This window comes from Camelus dromedarius, chromosome 21, assembly GCF_036321535.1.
Source record: "Camelus dromedarius isolate mCamDro1 chromosome 21, mCamDro1.pat, whole genome shotgun sequence".
Classification (NCBI taxonomy): Eukaryota; Metazoa; Chordata; class Mammalia; order Artiodactyla; family Camelidae; genus Camelus; species Camelus dromedarius.
Window position 1 is genome coordinate 12,051,891 of NC_087456.1, and position 22,584 is coordinate 12,074,474.

Sequence of the window (22,584 nt, forward strand, 5' to 3'; positions counted from 1 at the left end):
AAGATGCACTGTTGCAACTTCACCAATTACAAGCTCATTTTTTTTTGTTTGTTTATGCTTTCCTTTTCTGTGTCTTTTTGATGCTATTCATCCCTCAGGATCCAGTTGAGATATCGAAGGATCCATGCCCCTACCCCCAGCCCCAGAATTCATTCTTTTGTGCACCTGCTTATGTCCCAGTGCTTCCTACTTTGCAACAAGCTTGGGTGTTTTATATTTCAGGTTCTCTGCTGAGATTAGAGGTTCCGTATCACCTGTCTTTCCCATTATTTTTTCCCCCAGTGTCTAGCTTAGTGCCTTATATGTGGTAGGAAACATTGTTGAATTCAATGTTTATTTAATTTATCCAGACTGAGTATTTTCTTTTCGTTTTTTTAAGTTGACAGTAGGATGCCTTGAACAGTGACATCATCAAACCACAGTTAGAAGAAAGAATGGTGCTAACACTTCATCTTAAAGTTTATTTCAGTCTTTTAAAAATAATTGTTTCCATGGCTAGAAGTACCTCACCTGAATCACTACCTGTACCAAATAATTTTACTCCTTTTACTATCAAAATATCTTCCTTCCTCCATTCTCAAGCTATCACCTACTCCCTATCCGTCGTAGAAAATGTGGCTGTAGTGTTTTTCTTAAAGTACCATTTTTAACATTTCATTTTCCTGCTCAAGATTTGACATTGTGTTTCCATGTCCTAGCAAATTGTGTGAATGTCTCTATCTGGTTTTCTTCTGGACCTCAATACCCTATTCCTCCCTCGTTAGCCCAGAGTCCAGTAACTGATGGGCCGGGCGTGCTGCTGCATCTCAGTAAGGTTCCAGTGGCAGAACCTGGCACTCTAGGGCAGCTGAATGGTGGCCTCCATCTACCCCAAATTATTATCACCATTTTCAGTGGGTGCCATGAAGTTAAAGACTGGGAAACACTGTCAAATTCTACATCAATTCTCATTTACTTCCCAGCCAGCCTCCTCTACTTTATTTTTTACTTGAAAGGAGAATTTTCATTATGTTTATTCAATCATGTAACCAGCCAACACAGAGTATCTACTTACCTAACCATCGCATGCATTAGGACACAGCCTCCTCTATTTTTAAACGAGCACTTTCCATAGCTTAGCTTTGGCTCTTCCCCTACCTGGAACGCCATCCCACTTTTTCTCTGACCATCTTTTAAAAACCCTAGGAAGCCTGTCTTCTCGGCCAGGACTCCAGAGTCCTTTCTCCGAAGAACTACTGCATTGATAGGGAGCACCACATGGTTTTGACCTCATTCTTCCCTTTCACACGTTCCTTCTGCACATTTATTGCAGTGAGTAGCCATGATTAACTGCACGATTATGAGCCTGCAGTACGAGGAGATCTCAGCATATAAACCGTACAGATTTGACAAGTTCCAGGTATGCAGTTTCATGGTACTCAGACTGCAAACAAAACCACTAGAGTATCTTTGTTCTGGTGTTGGGGTGGTGAAATTTGTGATGTTTGATAAGAAAGAGGAATTCCCCTGTAGAAAAGGAACACAGGATAATTCCACTTATGAGCAAAGGAAATGAGGTGTGGAAAAGTTCCGTGGCTTGTTCATCATAGAATGTACCAGAAACAGAGCTGATGTGGTCTTAGGGTGACCAACTACTGGCTTACCTAGGACTTTCATCATTTTGGCACTCAAAGTCCCAGAGCCAGGAAACTACTCAGTCTAGCAAATGATTGGTGACCCTCTATGGCCTCCTGGGCCCCCATGCAATCCCTTAGCTAGGTTACAGAGGCCTAGCTTTCCCACCCCCACCAGTCCACCTTTCCTCTGCTACCCCTGCTTTCTGGCCATCTGATATATCAGAGGTTAGCAAGCCATTCAGGGCTGATTACGTATATAGTGTTTCCTCTAAAGCATATTACTTGTCCTCACCTGGGTTAGATTTCCCTCTCTTATCCAAGCTTTCTGCAGTGCAGCTTGGCTCTTTCCAAGGTTCTCACCAACTTAAATCATAAGGGGTTTGAGCAGAAATTTTCATCCTGCTCCTTTTTAAACTATGTATGTAAGGTTGATTTGTTATCTCAGGGCCTGAGCCTATTGGCTGACTCTGTTGTAATGAAAATTATGCCACCTTGCATTTCCCCAGTGCCTTGCAATCAACAAAACTCTTACACACACACACACACACAAACACACACACACACACACACACACACAGACACACAGACACACACACACACACACACACACACACACACACACACACACACACACACCCCTTGCTGGATATTGACAATAACCACCTAAGGTAGGCAGGTACTTATTGGTTGAAAGAAGTAAGAAGAAGAGGAAGGAAAGAATTTCTTTACAAGTGGTTTTTCTCTTGAAAGGTCTTCAAGAAACAGTTTACAAAACATCCTTTCAAATCCTTTGTTTCTCTTAAACTTTGTCTTCAAAGCATAAAATGAAGTGGAGATCTTTGGGATCAGCTGCTGGCAACCACACAACCTGGAGGAACCCAGAGTAGGGCTGGGGACATCCCAGCTCCTCCCTCTCAGCATTGCCACCAGCAGGCCCTGGAGGGAGGCTCCCACCCCCTATCACCCCAAAGGCTGACAGGCCCTGCTCCCTGCCTCCTCTCACCCAGAATATGATTTCCATGGGGAAATGCAAACTTCCATTCTCTCGAAATATAACCTGATTGTAAATTGGAAACTGTCAACAAAGAATCCCTCATCCCTCGGTTTCCTATTGTGTAGTCTTCTAGGGACAAGCTCCTGTTTTAAGTACCAGGAATTAAACAAAGCTATGGGCAAAAGAGTGAGGCTAAAATGGTGTCTCTTAAAGTATGGGATTTTTAAAGTCTGGAGCCATGCAAGTTATATTAGTTATATAGTTTAAGTTCTTATATGAGGTTCTGGTAAAGTTTCAGTAATTCCATGTCATGTTGAATTGAATGACATTCTTCCAAGAAGGTACCTACTCTATTTCAGTGTTTTAAAATGTGCCTAGTCATAAGAATCATCTGCAGTTCTTTTTAACTTGAGACTTTGGTGTAGATAATCATTTCCTGGAGAGCTTGTTAAAATGTGGATTCCTGGGCCCCAGCCCGGAGATTCTGACTCATTGGGTCTGATGTGGGGCCTCGGTATCACCAGCATTAAAAAGCATCTTCAAGTAATCTGAGTCAGGTGCTCTGAAGATCTCCAGAGCCTTGCTGTTTACTGTGCGGTAGGCCAACTTCGGTGTCACCTGGGATGGATTAGAAATGCATAATCTCAGGCTCCACTCCAGATCTTCTGAATCACGATCTGCATTTTAATAAGATTCCCCAGGTGGTTTGTGTGTACATAAGGTTTGATAAACAGTGCACTACAATATAACAAACAACATCACGTTAACTCAAAACTTGAAACCATATCCATATGTGTAACTGAATCACTATGCTCTGCACTAGAAACTAACACAATATTGTAAATCAACTCTACTTCAGTAAAAAAACGAAAAACTTGAAACCAAGTGAGAGCTATCAATGGATAACCCAGAGCAAGCCTTCTTCCATGGGGACTTCTAAAGTGTACTCAACAAATATTCATTAGATGGATATATTTTCATGGAAGAGGGATAATGGAAGTCCCATTGTGGCCCATTGTGGAAACTAACTTGCATTGACAAAATCCTGAATAAACCAGAGGTCTAGATTAGTGTTAGTGTATATAAACAAGACTATTTTACATATTAATCAGCAAATATTTATTTATTAAATGTTTCCTATGTGCCCAGAATTTTGCTTCTGCCATTTTATTTGGGAGAAAGAAAGATAATATAGAAAAGACTTACAGAAGATGTTGAAATGCCTCTATGCTATGTGGGCATTTGATGTTTGCAGTTGGAGCTCAAATAAGGGGGAAGTATATTGACTGGAGAAATTCATGGAACCTCCATGGAAGGAGGAGGTGAGCAGGTGGGTAAAGCGTGGAAGGTGAGGCCTTCCCAAGGAGAGACAGCAAGGAGAGTAAAACTTAAAATGAGCTTGATCTGTCTGGGAGATGGAGAAGTGAATGGCCTCGTTGTAGCAAAGGTTTAAGGAGAGTGAAGGATGAAAAACAAGAAGCTTATTGGAGATAGTTTGAGAGTCAGAAGTAGAATGCGCTATAGCGTGTGTTTGGACAATGCTGATTATTTCCCCAATCCATTCTTTCTTTCTTCTTTATAGGAGGATCTTTTTTAAAATTGCAGTATAGTTAAGAGGATTTTTTTTTTTTCTTAAGTTGGGCCCATAGCCAACCAAAATTACAGACTACATTTCCTAGCCTCCTTTGCGGGGTAGGGTGATCATATGACTGTATTTTGTCCAGTGAAATATAAACAGAAGTGTCAGCTGTGACTTCTCTAAAGTACCTTTACAGGATGTGGGCACAACCTTTTTTTTTTTCACATCTTCCACATTCTTATTAACTAAATAGGGATGAGATAAATTGGAGCTCAAGTAGCTATTTTGGACCAGCAGGTGGAAGTCACAAGCTGGGGTGAGCAAACTGCCACACAGGAGGAGTCTAGGTCCCTGATGATCAGGCCATCCTAACCCCAGACTGTTTTCCTCTGGTCTCTTCAACATGAGAAAGGTGTAAGTTTATATCTTCCTTAAGTCACTAATACTGTACTTTGACTTTTCTGTCATACATAGCCAAACCTAATTCTGATTAATAAAACACGTAGTTGAAAGCCACAGTTGCAGGCATTTACGCATCAAGCACCATCCTGGTTGCAGGTCACCAGCCCTAAACCCAGAGAGATTAGTTACCTAATCTCTCTAAGCCTTTGTCTTCTCACATGTAAAACAGGGAGAACATTCCTCAAGAGTGGTTGTGAGGAGCAAACTGGATTAACTATATAAAGTATCTAGCACAGTACAGGTGTACAGCACACTCTTAATAAATGTGTTCTTTCTAATTATATAAAGGGGCACATCAACAGACCAATGGGACAGTGATGGCTGTGGGAATTCAGAGGGTATTAGTTTGGCAGTACTGGACTTCACGGTTTGGAAGGTGAATAGGCTAGAAGAAGGGAAATGCTGCAAAAATCTCAACTCTAGCCCACGGCATTAGCAGTGGAACTGAAGCAAATATTTACTGAGCCCGTTTTCCATCCCAGGCACATTCTAGGAGTTAAAGCCACGGTGATAAACAAAAACACACATGGTTCTTACACTCACAGAGTTTACAGCCTGGTATGGGAGTCAGATATTATAAACTACTAATGAGAAATGGCATGACCATGGTAAATGCTATGAAGGGAAGAAACAGAATGTTCTCAGAGCTTACATTAGAGGCACTTAACATAGTGAGGTAGGATTAAGCTGAGATACAAAGGTTGGACCTGTGTTGACTAAGTGAAAGGAGGCAGAAAGTACATCCCCTGCAGAGAAATGAAAGGCAAAGGCCCTGAGGTGGAAAGGAGCATGATAAGTTCTCATAAATAAGATAAAGCCAGCGTACCTGGAGTGGTCAGCCCACTGGGGATCCTAGTATGAGATAAGTTGGAGATGAAGGCAAGAGACAGGTTCTATAGGGCCTCATAGACCATCATAAAAGGCTCTATTCCAAGGCTGATTGGAAGCCGCTGGCAGGTTTTCAGCAGAATTCTAGGGTGGCCAACCATCCCAGTTTGCCTGGGACTGAGGGATGGGAGACTTTCAGTGCTAAAACTGGGAAAGTTCCGGGCAAGCCAAGGGGTTGATCACCCTAGTGACCTAATTTTTCCTAAAGATCACAATCTGGCTGCAGTGTGGAAAACTAAGTGTAGGAGGACAGGAATGGAATGAATAACACCGGTTAGCTTGTTGGAGAACCCAGGCAAGAGAAGACAGTAGCTTGGGCCAGGGTGGTGGCAGTGAAGTTGAGGGGAAGAGGATGGATTTGAGAGAAATTTAGGAGGTAACATTGGCAAGACATGGTGAGAGGTTGGAAATGCTATTTTCCAAGACCAAGTGGATTAACTCAAGTGTAAAAGTGAAATCTGAACTTCAAATCCCACATAGAAACTACTTTAATTATATTCTTCTAAGCACTGAAATACTAGGGTAGACCCAAGAGGATATCACCTTAGCCCAAGTATAAACTCTCTGGTCTAACCCTTGTTTTCAAGAATCAAAGGCTGTAAAGAAAAAATTGTGGTGCCTTAACTTGCTGCCTTCAGGCAAGGGCCATTTAAATCACCTCAGATCAACCTGTGTCCCAAGGAAAACAGTCTTCTTTATAGTCTAACAACTACATCTAACCCCAACGTGAAGCCAGAAACTCACCTCCTCTAAAATACTTTTCCTCTTACCAGAATGTGATCCAATAGTCACCATGAAAGATGTATCTAGATTTTATTGGTATGAGAACTGTGCTTCTGACAGTATTTCCAAATAACCATTTGCTTCTGCCTTACTTCTTAACCCATATTTCTAAACTGAAAACAGTGAAGGAAGTTATTATTTGCTTATGATTGTCATTGTGGATTTATGATAACTTTATCATTCTGTGCAAGATGTCCCACCTTTCTAGCAGGAATGGCAAACATTGTAACTTTACAGACTAACTGATGACTTTAGAAATGAAAGGTTAGGATTGTGACTGATTTAAAGTCTATGGGATCTATAGTGATGTTTCCTCTTTCATTTTTGATATTATTAATTTCTTCTTTCTCCTTATTTTTTTCTTCTTACTCCTTTTTTTTTCCCCCCTGTTAGTTAGCCTGGCTGCAGGCTTATCGATTTTATTGATCTTTTCAAAGAACCAGTTTTGGTTTGGATGGTTGTTTCTATTGATTTTCTGTTTGCAATTTTATTGATTTCCGCTCTAATATTCATTTTTTTCTACTTACTTTGGATTTGGTTTACTTTTCTCTTTCTAGTTTTATAAGGTGAAGTTTAGATCATTGGTTTTAGATCTGTCATCTAATAAATGCATCCAATGCTGTAAATTTACTTCTAAGTACTGCTTTTGCTGGATCCCACAGCTATTGATAAGTAGTATTTTAAGTTTCATTTAGTTCAAAATATTTTGAGATTTCTTCTTCTATCCTGTGTGTTATCAGGACGTGCACTGTTTAGTCTCGACATATTTTGGGATTTTCCAGCTATCTTTTTGTTATTGATTTCTAGTTTAATTCCACTGTGGGCTGAGAACAGACATTGAATAATTTCTATTCTTTTAAATTTGTTAAGGTATGCTTTATGACCTAGAATGCAGCCTATATTGATGAATGTTTCATGTGAGCTTGAGATGAATGTGTATTCTGCAGTCGTCAGATGAAACAGTCTGTAGATGTCAATTGTATTCATTTGATCAATGGTGATGTTGAGTACAACAGTGTCCTTGCTGTTTTCTGCCTTCTGCATCTGTCCATTTCTGATAGAGGGGTGTTGATGTCTCCACCTACAGTAGAGGATTTATCTATTTCTCCTTGCTGTTCTATCAGCTTGTGTCTCAGGTATTTTGTTCTGTTGTTAGGCATATACACATTGAGGATTGTTATGTCTTCTTGGACTGTTGACCCCTTTATCACTTTGTAATGTGAGGACTTTATCCCTGATAACTTTCTTTGGTCTGAAGTCTGTTTTACCAAAATTTAATACGGCTGATCCCCCATTTTCTTTTGATTAGTATTAATATGTATGTATTTTCATATCTTTACTTTCAATTACATGTATCTTTATATTTAAAGTGGGTTTCTGATAGACAACATATAGTTAAGTCTTACTTTTCATCCACTCTGACAATCTGTCTTTTAGTTAGTGTGTTTAGACCATTGACATTCAAAGTGATTATTGACATAGTTGGATTAATATCTACCATATTTGTTACTGCTTACTCTTTGTTTCCCTTGTTCTTTATTCATATTTTCATCTTCCACACTTTTTTCCTTCCTTTTGTGATTTTTAACTGAACATTTTATATGATTTTATTTTCTCTCTTTTCTTAGATATCAATTATACTTCGTCTTAAGCATTTTTTAGTGGTTGTCAGAGTTGGCAATATACATTTACAACTAATAAAAATCCACTTAAAAACAACACCGTACCACTTTATGGGTAGCACAAGTGCATTATAACAACAAAATAGTTCTAATTCTTCCCTCTTATCCCTGTACCATTGCTGTCATTTAGTTCACTAATATATAAGCAAATGCAAATATGTATATTATCATAGACATATACATACATTACATAAGCATACATAATCAAATACGTTGTTGCTATTATTTTGAAAAAACTTTTATCTGTTAGATCAACTAGAATAAGAAAAATAAAAGTTTTTATTTTTCCTTTTATTATTCTCTCTCTAATGCTCTTTATTTCTTCATATAGACCCATTTCTGATCTATATAATTTTTCTTCTCTTTGAAGAATTTTTAACATTTCTTGCAGGACATTTCTTGCATTTCTTGCAGGGTTACTGGAAACAAATTACCTCAATTTTTGTTTGGGAAAGTCTTTTTTTCTTTACTTTAGAGGGGTAACTTCACAGGATACAGCCACGTCAGCTATATCTAGTCTACTAATGAGCCCATCAAAGACTTTCTTCATTTCTCGTGTAATTTCTCTGTTTTTAGTAAAGTGCTTCACCCTCTGACCTCAGCCACATCAAGGAATTCCAGAGTCCAAAAGCTCTCTGATTCAGTCTCTCCAGAGAGTAAACCTCCATCTAGTCTTCCCTTAGGGTGGGGGAAGTGTGCACTTGTGCCTGCGCAGAAACAGCAGGCAATCTTGGTACTCCTCTATACAAACCTTCAGTCAATCCTTTGGTTTTTAGTGCCACCCCAGTCAGGTACCTCCACAGTCTTTCTGGGGTCCTGCATGGGTGTTGGTTTGGTTCTTGTTGTTACCTCCCAGAAAGCCTTGGTGTTTCTGCTTTCTCCTCTCTACTAAATCAGTTACTATCATCTACCCTCTTTCCGTCTTCCAAAATGTTATCTCTCATTTGCTGTGGTCTTTTCCCTCGTAGATTTGTATCTTTTTTTTTATCTCTGCCCTACCCCCATGACTTTAACTTTTTAATGAGATTTTGGAAGAAAATAGGGATAAATAAATATGATTAATTCTTTAGGTTATCCAGAAGCATATTTATTTTTCATATATCATTACTTTAAAAAATTATGGTTAGCCATATGGGACCAAAAAAATGTAAGCTGTAGGATCTCTTCCAACTTTTAAGTAGGTCCGATAGCTACAATCTTCATAAAGTCTTTCTGGAGACAGAATCCCAAATGAATTACAGATCTGACACAGTATCATCTTTCTCATATCTTTATGTATAAACCTAAATTAGTGGGTAGTTATCTGCTTTACAAAGGAATTTACTATGAGAAATAAACTCCCTTTTGGATATTTAAAGTTAAGTTTTATGTACAAAAACTCAGTATATAGTTTAGAACATGATCATCATATAGGCATTATAGTGGACTTATGTCTTTCTGCTAGCCAAGTCACTCAGCATAGTGACTTCTTTAATTTGGAATCTGGAGTTTAGTAAATGGCACAAACATTTAAATCATATTATTATAGCCTCAAAAAGAAGCGGAAACTGCAAAGAAAAAAGACAAATAGAAAAAAAAAATCATTTTAAGAATGATTGGGTAATAAATAGAGACAAGATAAGTAGGATGACAGCCACAGGTGAGAGAAGGTCATCCAAGGACCTGGGAAGAGGTACCACTGAGGTGATGTAAAAATAATGGTGGGTTCTCACTCATGATGTGAAAATAAAGGCTTAAGGTGGAAGATTGGAGAAAACAACCGCTATGGACATGAATCTAGTATCATGGTTATAATCAAGGGCATGACTGTTTTTGAACAGACTTTCCATGATACAAGATGTGCTGGGATTGAATAATGGTCTGTGCATCGAGAGTTCCTAAGTTACAATAATGATGGCAAAGAGAGAGGACCTAGGGAATTTAAGGGGAAAAAAGTAATCAAAGTCTACTCAGTGAGGCGCAAAGGAAGGAATCCAGTGGAATTCTTCCAAGTTGGTTTCAGAATTTCAAAAGCATCGATATTCCAAAAGAGGGGGAAAAGGCATGTGGGTTCATTAACAAGGAAATAGCACGTGTGCTGACATCAGGAACAAAACAAAGAAAAACAGAATGATAAGCTCCTCATACCGACGTTCACATAATAACTAATGTTTACTCCACATTTACTACGTGACAAGCACAATGCAAAATATCATAGCATTATTACATCTAATCGTCACAATAATACTATGAAGTAGGAACTATTTCCTACCATTTATAGATGAGGAAGCTGAGGTTTTGTGACTTTGAATAACTTGTTCAAGGTCACACAAACTCTGGTCTGTCTGACTCCAGAGTTGGAGCCTGTGTTTCTACCAAATTCATAGTATCAGTAATAATAACTATTTAATAAATACCATTTATGTGTCAGGCCCTTTGTATACTTATATTTATTCCTCACTACAACCCTGTGAAGTAGCTTTAAATAATATCTACATATTAATAAGGTACCATTATCTTATTAAATATTAATAGTATCCTTACAACAATTCTGTGAGGTAGCTATTACAGATATTTATAGGATATTACCTTATTAATTATGAATAATATCTTGCTGGAGAGTTACATTCAAAAGTATAAAAAGTTGATATTGAATTTCCTCAAAAGCAAACTACTTTAGCATCTCTGTTTCTCCTCCTCCTCCTCTTTTGCCTTCTCCTCATCCTTCTCCTGTGAGAACGGGCAGTGAGGGAGAGTGGAGAGAGTACAGGTGTCAAAGGCAGATGTGCCTGGCTCTCTCAGACTTGGATCACATCCCACCGTGGGACAACAGCGACAAGAAAGATCTTATAAGCAACACAACTGATGCTCTAACTCCTTAATCACCTTCCTTTTAGCAGCTTGTTTATGGGGGAGTGGAGTGAAACCTCAGGCTTTTAATGTGTATTGGAGAGGTTAAAAGAGAAAGTGTAGAAAGAGGCAGTGTTAGACAATTAACATAATTCTAAGAAAGATCTGAACATTCTTTGCAAATAACAAACCTGAAAAACCTGGAAGAATAAGACAGCAACTACCCATAAAATGAGTTCTTAGAATGATGGAATATGACAGGAAAGACTGATTATTTGGGGGGGGAAAGACATACTTCTAATGTTAGGCAACTTATCCTCATGGCTTAAGGGATGGTTTGAAGTTCTAGTTTGAAAATTATCCAAACCTGTTGCTTTTTCTCTTACCTTTGCCTGCTTTGGACCACTTTATTATCCATTTGCAGGATTCCCAATGAGTGGGCAATGAAGGAGGGGGGAAGATGGATTCATGTCCCAGTGGATATTTTGATAAAAAGAATGGGGAAGAGGATGAAATCACTGGTTAAAATTAGTTTTCTAGGTTAGCTGAGTGATTCAAACACCTGTGGTTAGAAGAACACTTGGAGCCAGAATACAGATTCTGTTGGTTCATTAGGATGACATACTTGACTACAGTATTAGCTAAATATGTCTTACTTTACTGATCACCTTTTCCCTGATGGTTTGTAATATGAAGATTAGAACACATGAAGCCATACTCATGGATAACTGGAACACAGGATGAGGATACGTGTACAGTTATCCAGGCGTCAGACTGGAAAAACCCTTCTTTGCTTTTGACCCACATGCCACACACAATCCCCCCCAAAACCTCACCTGAAACTACACCAACGAAATTCTGAATGAAAAAGAATCTGTCCTTCTTACAAAAAAGGCACAGTACTTGTCAGGACTCTTAGTTACTGGGACTGTAGCAGTAATAATATCGATAAAATAGACACTCTCTATCAAGTGTGCTAAAGGTGGCAGTCCATAGAAATAACCTATGTGACCTTTGGTCTACATGTCTAGCACTGAGGAGCAAAGTTCACAGTCAAATAGTCTTCATTCCCACTCAAATTGTGGATTATCTTCGGGGTTCAACTCTGGATTTCATGAGTCTAGAAAACCCCCTCCTTCATCCCTTTATCTTAGCAGGTTCCATGGTGCCTCCTTGGGCGATCTCAGTGATGTCACGAAGAGCTGGGAGGTTCATTTAGCCCCATTTTCCATCCACAGGATCAAGAGATCTGTTAAGTGGTCTTTACCGTGTGTCAGCCCTGGCCTCATTCTGCCTCCCTCTGCAGTTCCCAGCACATCACGGCCAGGTTCAGGGCTTATTCCTATATGCAGTCCTAGCCGGTCTTCCTCACACACAGTTCTGGAACCCATTCTAACTGAGGCAGGGAGTTTGTTTATTTGGGCTACTGTAACAGAGCACCGTAGACTAGGTGGCTTATAAAAAGCAGAGATTTATTTCTTACAGTTCTGGAGGCTGGGAAGTCCAAGATCAAGGTGCCGGCAGATTCAGCGTCTGGCGAAAGCCTGCTTCTTGGTTCACAGACTGCCATCTTCTCACTGTGTCCTCACATGATGGAAAGGGGAAGGGACCTTCTGGGGTCTCTTATAAGGACACTAATCCCTTCATGAGGGCTCCACTCTTATGACCTAATACCTTCCAAATGCCCCAGTTTCTAATATGATCACATTAGGGGTTAGAATTTCAACATATGAACTTTTCTTTTGGGGGTGGTGGTGAGTGGGGACAAAAACATTTGGTCTATAACAGAGTTCAGTATTTATAGGCTTAGTCTCTCCCTATAACCTCACTTCATGGGGCTAAGAAGTAAGTCTACTCTCTAAGACCTGGAGTCTGGCTCCCTAGTTATAACTGCTGGGTGCCTCTTTGACCTGTGTGCTGCCCAGTTTCTTTGGTTTTCGAGCAGAGTTGGGACTTAGCGTTCCTAAGGAATGCATGGAAAGTTATTGTGCTAACCTGTGAAGCACATCTCTCCTCACAGCCTTGGCCTCACCACCCCTAGCCCTGAACTTTGACCAGTTACATTGACCAGAATCTCAATGACGAGGCTGAAAATTAAAACCCAGCACAGCTTTGGAACTACTTATTTAATGATTAGGATCACGATTCTCCAGACTTCCGGTTTAGGCTGTAATCTCAATTTCGTCTTGCTCTACTTCCTTCCCACCTCTGACCTACCTCCCGGTGCCAAGTTTCCTGGATTGTGATGAAGGTAATTGGGCCTCACGGGCCTCGTGTCTGTTCTGCCCAGCTGGGCCTCTGTCCCAAAGCAGTGTGCTACGTGCAACAAGGGAAGACCCAGAGAAAAATCTCCTGCAGAGCTTGCTCTGGACACTTAGACATCAGGGCCCCTATATTCTCTGTGGGGAGAGAAAGCCAGGTTGTCATCAACAAGAATTTTTGCTGGTAAATTGCCTACAGTGATCTCAAGAGAAAAGGATATGAAAAGTCACCAGTATTTTGTTGTGATTTCTTTACTCATTCTAAGTGAACATTCACTTCCATACCTAATTTTGTAATTTGTATTAGTTATCTAAAAGAGGGACCCCTAAATTTTATAAACTTCAAGCTCCACAAAATCTGAATCTTCCCTTAATGAAGATTCGTGGCCAAGTTCCATCTCCAAAGACTATGATTTCATTGCTGGGGCCCTAGATCTCAGCTGAGGTCAGTTTTCCCCTCTAGTGGATATTTAGCAATGTCTGGAGACTGTTTTGGGTTCTCACAACTGAGAGTAGGGGGAGGTTTGCTGTTGGCATCTAATGGGTAAAGGCCAGGGACGCTGCTAAACATCTTCAAATGCACAGGAGAGCTCCCACAAGAAAGAATCATTTGATCAAAAGGGTCAGTAGTGTCGCAGATGAGAAGCCCTGATCTAGACTCTGGGGCTCTGGGTATCAGCATTTTCAAAATGTTCCCAGTTAATTTGAACATACGGACAGGGTTGAGAACAACAGTGCCACAGATAATAATAATAGCTCACCTTTACTACTGTGTGCTACTGTTCTAAGTTAACTCATTTAGTCTTTGGAATAAGCTTATGAGATCAGTACTTGATTGAATGATTGTTCCCATTTTACAGATGAACAAATTGATGTACAAGATATTAAGAAACGTGTCCTGGGATTCAATCCCAGACAGTTGGGCTCCAAAGCCTAAGCTAACTACTACTATTATATACCTGAACATCTTGGACTGGCTGACTTCATCCACAGAGATCTCTGGAAGGGAAGGAGAGTCCCAGGTGGCTCCCAGAACCACAATCCTTTGTCTGCCTCATCCCTTAGAAATGAAAATAAAGTGAGAAAAGGACTCAAAATAGGTACAGCTGACATGGGAGAAGAGGCACAGAACCGCTTTGAACTGTGTGCCGAAGGATGGGCCCCCAGCTGGTACGGGTATTTGTTCTAGTTCTTCAGATATGTCTGTGACTAGTTCAATTTGCTGGATGCAGTTTCTTTTCTTTTCTTTTTTGTTTAATGAAGCATAGTTGATTTACAATGTTGTATGGATGCAATTTCTTAAAATGAAAGTTTTATCCAGAAATAATAGACCCGTGTTTGGGTAAGAATTAAAAAAAAAAAAGTGCCTTGGCCATTAGACTGTAAATAAGTAATGGTGATTGTTGCTGCCATCCCTGTCTCTGGAGCAGGAACAGGCTGTGTGGTGATGTCCCTTTCACAGATGGCTGTCTTTCATTGAAAGCCATGCCAAGCAGTTGTCAGAAATGCTGACTACCAGACTGGGGAAAGTACTGCCAAATGGGAGGAAGGCAGATGAGTTCTGTGGCAAAATGGGAGATACATATATAACCTGAAATGACCCTCTCTTAATTCACTGTTAGAAAATGCTGAGGTGGAAAGTACCAGCACACTTGGACTTCTTGGTTCAATTTCATAAAACCAAGACAAAGAAGACAGTTTCTGCCTTCAGCGTAGGGGATGCGGCAGGGATAAGACAAAGACACAAGTATTTCTACAATAAAAAAAAAAAAAAAGCCATAGAAAGAGGTACAATAAAGGGCTATCTCAAGCCTGGAAGAGAACCCCAACCCCACATGAGAACCACAGCTGTGGCCAACTCCTTGACACCAGCCTGGGGAGACTCTGAGCAACAAATCTAGTAGTTGAGCCCTGCTTGGGCTTCTGATTTACAGCAACTGTGAGATAATGAATTTGTGTTGTTTTGAACTGCTAAGTTGGTGATAATATTTTATGCAATAGTAAATGAATACAATGAAGTTCATTGGTTGACTTTCAAATGCTAAACCAAGCTTACATTCCTGGGACAAACTCTATTTGGTTATGATACTGTCCTTTAGATGGCATTAGATTTGATTTGCTCAACTTTTGGCCGAAATTGTTTTTATCTATTCATGAGTAATGTGGCTTGAAGTGAAAGTGAGAAGAAATTTGAAGGAGAAAGAAATGGAATCGGAGGAGAAAGGAAGCCATTACAGATGGGAGGACAGCACAGCAGAGGTGGGAAGGTATCGGCAGAGATTTCGATGATAACCACACATGGGGGTCAAGTGGTTGAATCAAGGAGTAGAATGCATCCTTAGTTTGAGGGACAAATTAATGAGCAGCTGAAATTTGTTCAGGGTCATGACCGGACGAGCAAACCAGAAGCAGCGTGTGGTTTGAAGTGCACCAAGCAGAGCCTGCAGGGCAGTAGGGAGGCCCTTGCAATTGTCTGGTTTGAGGTCACGGGAGCCTGAACCCGGGCAGGTTAAGGGAGAGCAGAGGAAACATGGGATGGAGGAGACCTAGCCCTCAGCACTCAGCCGAGATGTTAAGTGGGCTCCACTCTCTCTGTGGACACCTGAACAACATCATCTGGTGATTGGAACTGACTTCTGGAGGCAGATCTGAGAAAGAATGATTAACCGCAGGTCCAGCTCCCTGTGGGCCTGCTGGATCCAGGCCTGGCAGGTTGGCCCCAGAGAGTACAGTTATTAATGGTGGCTCCTGAAGCGCAACCCACAAGGACTCCAAGAAACAAGTGTGAATCTGCTGCCCACTTTGGGATGGGAGGTAGTTCAGCTTAACTGATGAAACATGAGAGACAGGAACAGGGGGCTCAGGGAGCAGAACTGAGCTCTCTCAGGAAGGCTGGAAGCACCTCCCTTGGGTCTGTGGTCCCAATGCAGGGTCAGAAGCCCAAGCTGATAGGAAGGACTTCCCTGGAGGGCGCCACCAGAGGTTCACTCAGAGGTTAGAAGGGGACGGAGTAGGCTTGGGGGTATGTAGCCTGTTGAACATTTATTCTTGGTTCTTTGCTGCACACAGACTCCCTAGGAGAGACCCCATATTTGTGAGCACATTGGGCTCTTACTCCACAATGTCCTCAGGGAGCTGCCTCTAAATTCATTCTCTCTCCAAGAGGATAGCTTTTACTTTCACAGCAGAGGCAGGTTCCTCTGATGAAATGCTGGCGTTACCTGGGAAGGGATTAGTACATCAGCTTATCCGACCATCTCCTTAGGGGCACAGCTATCCACAGGGAGAGATAAAATCCTTAATGGGCTGGCAGGGGCTGACGAGGAGCAGTGAGAACACATCTGAGACACTGAGCCAAAGTGGGGATGGGGGTCATGAGGGCTCTGGGGTGACACCGGCAACAAGATGAGACTCCAGTTCACAATTTTGCTCCAGGCTCACCCTGTAGCCCCGTGTAGCACACCCATTCCCTTCTGTGATAGTTTGAATTATGTCCACGAATTCTTTGATCTGCTGCCCTTCAACTGGTGAAGGGCACCTGATCTTCCTTCCCTTGATTATAGACCAGACTTAATGACTCCTTCTAATGGACAGAATACGGCGGAAGTAACTGTTACTGCTGAGACTAAGTCACGTGACTTTCATCTTGGCCACTCTCTCTCTTGGACCCCTTGCTCTGGGGGAAGCCAGCTGCCATGTCTTGAGGAGAGGTCCATGTGGCATGGAACTAAGACCTCCTGCCCACAGCTGTGTGAGTTTAGCCACCTTAGAATTGAATCCTCCAACCGCAGTCAAGCCTTAATATTGCTGCAACCCTGTCAGCCTCCTGACAGCCACCTCTGAGCAAAACTATTAACTATTAAGCTCCTTTCGAATTCCTGACCCAGAGAAACTCAGACAATTCATATTTGTTGTTTTAAATTTTGTGGTAGTTTGTTTCACAGTGAGAGGTAACTGTTATAGCTTCCAGTAGGTCTCAATTAGCTGTTTCAGGTCAATATAGTTCAGTGGCTCTTAGCATAGAAGGACCTAGCAAATAAAGATTATCAAGACTAATCTCTGTATTTTATAGGTAGGAAAATGAGGCCTGATCTGGAATAGGACTAAAGTGCTTTGCTTTGTTTAATTTTGCCTACTTGAATCATGCTTTGGAATCTAGCCATAGAAAGTTGTATGTTGAGATATACAAATTCATGCAAAGCCCTGAGAGAGAAACTATTATTCAGGTATTAAACAGCAGCTTTTTGCCTTACCTAAAAGGGAGAATTTCAAGGGGCATAACTGAGCAGAATTTCAAAATGGGAAAAAGGACATGTTGCTATTTGGTTGGGGGCAGGGGCATAAATCCATGGAAAAGCTGTTTCCTTTAGCCAAAGGAACCCAGAGATAAATCTCAAAATTCATAAAAAATACCCTTTGCCTTGCCAGACAGTGGAGCATCATATACTTTCTCCATGCACTCTGATCCCAGAAAGGTGACTCTTAGGTTCACTGGTCTTGACATTCACGCTTGAAAAAGCAGTAAACTTTGGCTTGAACAACAACAAAATTTTGAAAATAGGAGACACAGTCTTAGCAAAGTGCCACCTAGACTCAGAGCCCTGGGTGACTTTGCATTGGTTTGTTTGTCTGGACCAAACAGGGATTGTTCATTTAGGAAGTAAGCCCATTATGGGGCAGTCAGTGGACATATCTGAAAGGCCCCTGCAGGCATTCTGGAAAGATCTGTGTGGACAAAGAATGTCACCTGCTATTTTAGTAAACAAAGGACACTGTGGCCATAAAGCCATCAACCAGTGCAGTCCCTGCAGCCGCTCCTGATGGTGCGCCTTGAGGGGATTCCAAATGGAGAAGAACTGGATACTGGCTCCAGATAGTTAAGGTGCATATCAAAGGAATGATTTCAATAAACCCAAACTTTTACATCTTTTCATACATAGAAAAGCGGTAAAATCATTGACTTGAGATGTCTGTTTTGTGATTAGCAGTAATCTTGATGTTCAAGTACATGTTTTTTCCTAGCAAAACTTCCTATGTATCCTGGCTCCTTCTTTACGTCTTTGGAACGGTCCCTCAAAGCTATCTGAGAGGCTGTACCCAGACTTAAGTCCTCAGTAAGTCTGCAGAATAAAACATAATTCTCGTCTTTTAGGTTATGCCTTTTTTTTTTTTTCAGTCAACATCTGCTTACCTGAACTTGTTTAGCTCATGATAATTTTGCTAAGGGCTAATCAGTGGTGGTACCTGTAGCCTAATTAGGGCTGTATTTCTGCTGTAATGGGTCCCAGTTAATGTTCCTAGCAGGAGGTTCTGAGGCTTTGGACCCAGGTCCCCAGGAAGATTGGCACTTTACTCCACTAATGGCGTCTGCTCTGATGGATTAACCTTGTGCTCCTCTGTGTTACAGCTGCCCTTCCTAATCCCCGGGGGAAGCCAGCAGAAGCTTGTTTGAACTGGATAATAGATTACACAGATCCAGGAGGTTAAGGTTCTTAGTTGGACTGGATGTTAACATTTATTTTTGTATCTCCAGGGTTTAGCACAGAGTCTGGCTCAAAAATGTTCAAATGAACGGACAAAAGGGTGACTACTGTCCCCAGGACTGTGGAACTCTGAAGGCCGGTCAGTCCGGCAAGCACGATGTTCTTTGCAGACAAGGACCACTAGCCAGAGATCCTTAATTCTTCACTTAGAGCACAGTGACCTTTGCAGATTTTCCTTCCTCTGCTTTGTCCTTTTTAAATGTACACGGCAACACCAGGTTTCACAGAGACAGAGGATTGTTGCCCTGAATCACTCTACTATATTTGAACCCTACCTTGGCACTACTTCCTGGCCACACCTGGCTCACCTGGTCCCCTATGATCCCAGGGACTTATTTCCCCAGACTTCCCAGAAAAGTGTGATATCTTCATCTCCAGTCCAGGCACTCTTAGCCAGGCTCAGCTGACAAAGGCACCTCAGTTCTCCCTTTCCTAACCAAAGTTTCTAGTTGACAACCCACACTCCCCACTTCAGCCCCACGGGAACTCATTCTGTTTTGAGTTATGCTAATATGTTAATCAAATGAGACTCCTGTTTTGTATACCCAGGAGCTTTCATTTTTTTTTTTATCTTTGAAGTCGTTTTGCATATCCCTGCTCTGACTTATTGATTTTTGTTTTATTTCTCTTCATGGTTGCCTCACTGCCTACTTGCTGGGGTCCCCAAAACAGCAGGTGAAGGTGGCTTTCCTTCTGAGTACTCAGTACTGTTGACTGTTCATGGACACAGCTTAGGCTACAAGGTCAGCAGCCCTAGGAAGTAACTTCTTTATTAAAATTTTCATTTTTTCCCCCAGCTTTATTGAGATGTAATTGACATATAACATTGTGTAAGTTTAAGGTGTACAGTGTGATGATTTCATACATGCATATATTGCAAAAGATTAGTACAATAAGATTAGTTAACACATCCATCAACTCACATAATTACCATTTTGTTGTGGTGGTGGCTGTGGTAAGAACATTTAAGATCAAATCTCTTAACAGCTTTCAAGTATATAATACAGTGTTGTTAAGTATAGTCACCATGCTGTACGTTAGAGCTCGAGACCTTATTCATCTTCTAACTGAAAATTTGTTCCCTTTGACCTATATCTCCCTGTATCCCACACCACCCAGTCCCTGGCAGCCACCATTCTACTTTGTTTCTATAAGTTCAGCTTTTTTTAGATTCCACATATAGAAGAGAACATATGGTATTTTTTTTTCTATCTGACTTATTTCACTTAGCATAATACGCCCTAGGTTCGTCTATGATGTCACAAATGGTACAATTTCCTTCTTTTTTATGGCTGAATAATATTCCATTTGTGTGTGTGTGTGTGTGTGTGTGTGTGTGTGTCTCCCATCTTTTTAATCCATTTATCTATAGATGCACATTTAGGTTGTTTCCATATCTTGGCTATTGTAAATAATGCCTCTATGAATATTGAGGTGCATGTATCTTTTTGAATTAGTGTTTTCATTTTCTTCAGCTATATATCCAGGAGTGGAATGGCTAGATCATGGTAGTTCTATTTTTAGTTTTTTGAGGAATCTCCATACTGTTTTCCCCAGTGGCTGCTCCAATTTACATTTCCACCAACAGTGTATGATGGTTCCCTTTCCTTGACATCCTCACCAACATTTGTTATTTGTGGTCTTTTTGATAATAGTCATCCTGACAAGTGTGAGGTGCTATCTCATTGTGGTTTGGATTTGCATTTCTCTGTTGATTAATGATGTTGAGCAATGTCTTCTTCCATTCAGGTCTTCTGCCCATTTTTCAATTGGGTTTTTTTATTTTTATTTTTTATTTTTTATATACGTATGGGTTCTGGAGCCTAGAAGTCCAAGATCAAAGTATCTGCAGGGTTGGCTCCTTCTGAGGGCTGTGAGGTGTGCATCTGTTCTAGACCTCTCTCCCTTGACTTGGCTTCTCCCTGTGTCTCTTCACATTGTCCTCCCTCTATTTGAGTCTGTCTCTGTGGCCAAATTTCCCTTTTTATAATGACACCAGTCAGATTGGATTAGGGCTCACCCTACTGATCTCATTTTAACTTGATCACCTCTTTAAAGACCCTGTCTCCAAATAAGTTCCCATTCTGAGATACTGGGGGTTATGGCTTCAACACAAGAATGGAGGTGAGTGGTGGAGGGACACAGTTCAACCCATAATGCTCCCCAACTGTAGGAGTATCTTTGTTGTGAACTGTAGGTTTCACAACAGAGATACATTAAGCTGGTGCTGGCTGACTCAGTGAAGATAGAGGCAGGGACAGCCTATACTATGCAGGAGTCGCTCACGTTTCATAAACCCACTTACCTAGGACAATTATCCCAGAATGAAGGGACTGTACGTGAAGTGTTCTCCCTGACTCATTTGTTAAAGACAAAACAAAACAGGCCCGAAATGGAGTCACTTGTGCTAAACCCCCGTCACCAAAGTAAAACTTAATGCCTATTAAATTACAGTTTCAGCCTTCTCCAGGAATGTAATTTTAAACCAGTCAATCTGAAACTTCCTGGTCAGCAGTAGTGTGGTAATCCCCCAATAGAGCCCTTCCATCCTCCAAAGAAAGATGTCATAATCTGCTCTTTCTTTTCCCTGACCCTTTTTGCCTCATAAACGCCTTCAATTTTGTATGATCCTGGGAGCTCTTTTCTAATTGCTGGATGGGATACTGCTCGATTCATGAATTGTTAGATAAAGCCAATTGGATCCTGAAATCTACTCAGTGAATTTTGTCTTTTAACCCGCTGAAAAGTCATATATTTTAATTTTTTAAAAAGGTCCCCCCAAATCAAGATTGAATTAGACTTTGATTCAACAAAATCAGCTGTCTCTTTAACTCTGAGTAACCCTGAAAAGTCCTGTTAGTTCATTTCAAGAATAAGCAAGGCCTGGGCCAGATACTAAAGCAACCACTGAGAAACTGAACAGAAAGAATGGGAGAAAGGAGACACAAGGAGAGACATGAACCCAAGGAGAAGGAAAGAGAGTGTTAAGGAAAGAGAGTGTTGAGGAAAGAGAAAGGAAAAAAAAGAGGTCAGAGAGCTGCAAAGTGCCTCGTCACCTCAGAAGTTTCACCTCCTCGCTGGAGATCAAAGAAACACATGCAAGTGTGTTTTGAAAGGTTGAAAGTGTTACGCAGTTGTACAGTGTTGTTTTCTAAGGCAGAAATACCGAGGCATCATATCCTTTGGGGACTGGTACTGCTATGTTTTCTGGCCGACTGTTCCCTAGACTTCCCCTTCACTTAATTTTTTAGCCACAAATAAAGTATTATAACTCTACTGTTAGTCACCAATATCCATCTTCATTGCTTTGAGGAGGTATTTGTCTTAATCAGGAAATGTGAAAAACTTCCAAGTCACATTAACCTCCCAGCTAATCCCTAAGTGGGATTGTCAGGTTGGAACGCTCCACTTTCTCCCGAGGTCCCAGCAAACTCTTACTGTAGAAGGCAAGAGAATTGGAATAAATGTCTCTGGCTCTCAGATCTCATATTTCACTCCTGCCTTGGCCTTAGACCTGGTGAATAACAATTCAGCTGTATCCCAGAGCCTTCCAACCAGAGTTTCTCAAAGCTACCCACGGCGACCCTGATGGGCCTCAAACTGACTCAAGAAAGCAAGTCTTTCCTTTAGTTCAAATCCATACATGCTGCTTTTTATGTACATCTAGGACCTACTTACTAGTAGCTTGGAAGGTAAATTATTAAAGGGTAAGTCTAATTTGGAATTGATAAACCAAAATTAATGAGATACAAATTTTTATTGAGGCCTCTAATCCCACCAGGAAGCCTGGCTTCCAGAGAAAACTCTGATGAAGGCTTTCCCACACCTGATAGTCTCTGGACCACTGCTTTGTCACTAGTCTGCCGTCATTGTTGCAACGTCTGGGTCAAGGTCTTCAATCGCTGCCATTTTTGCTTTTAATTATAATTTTTTAATGTTAACTTAGC

At 41.0% G+C, this 22,584-nt stretch overlaps 1 protein-coding gene across 1 annotated transcript in view; it reads right to left on the reverse strand.

Annotated features, from left to right (window-relative positions):
* The window catches only part of LPGAT1 (lysophosphatidylglycerol acyltransferase 1), an 84,450-nt gene that overhangs the window by 61,315 nt on the left and 551 nt on the right, over window positions 1-22,584 (reverse strand). The gene's annotated exons all lie outside the window — the stretch shown is intronic.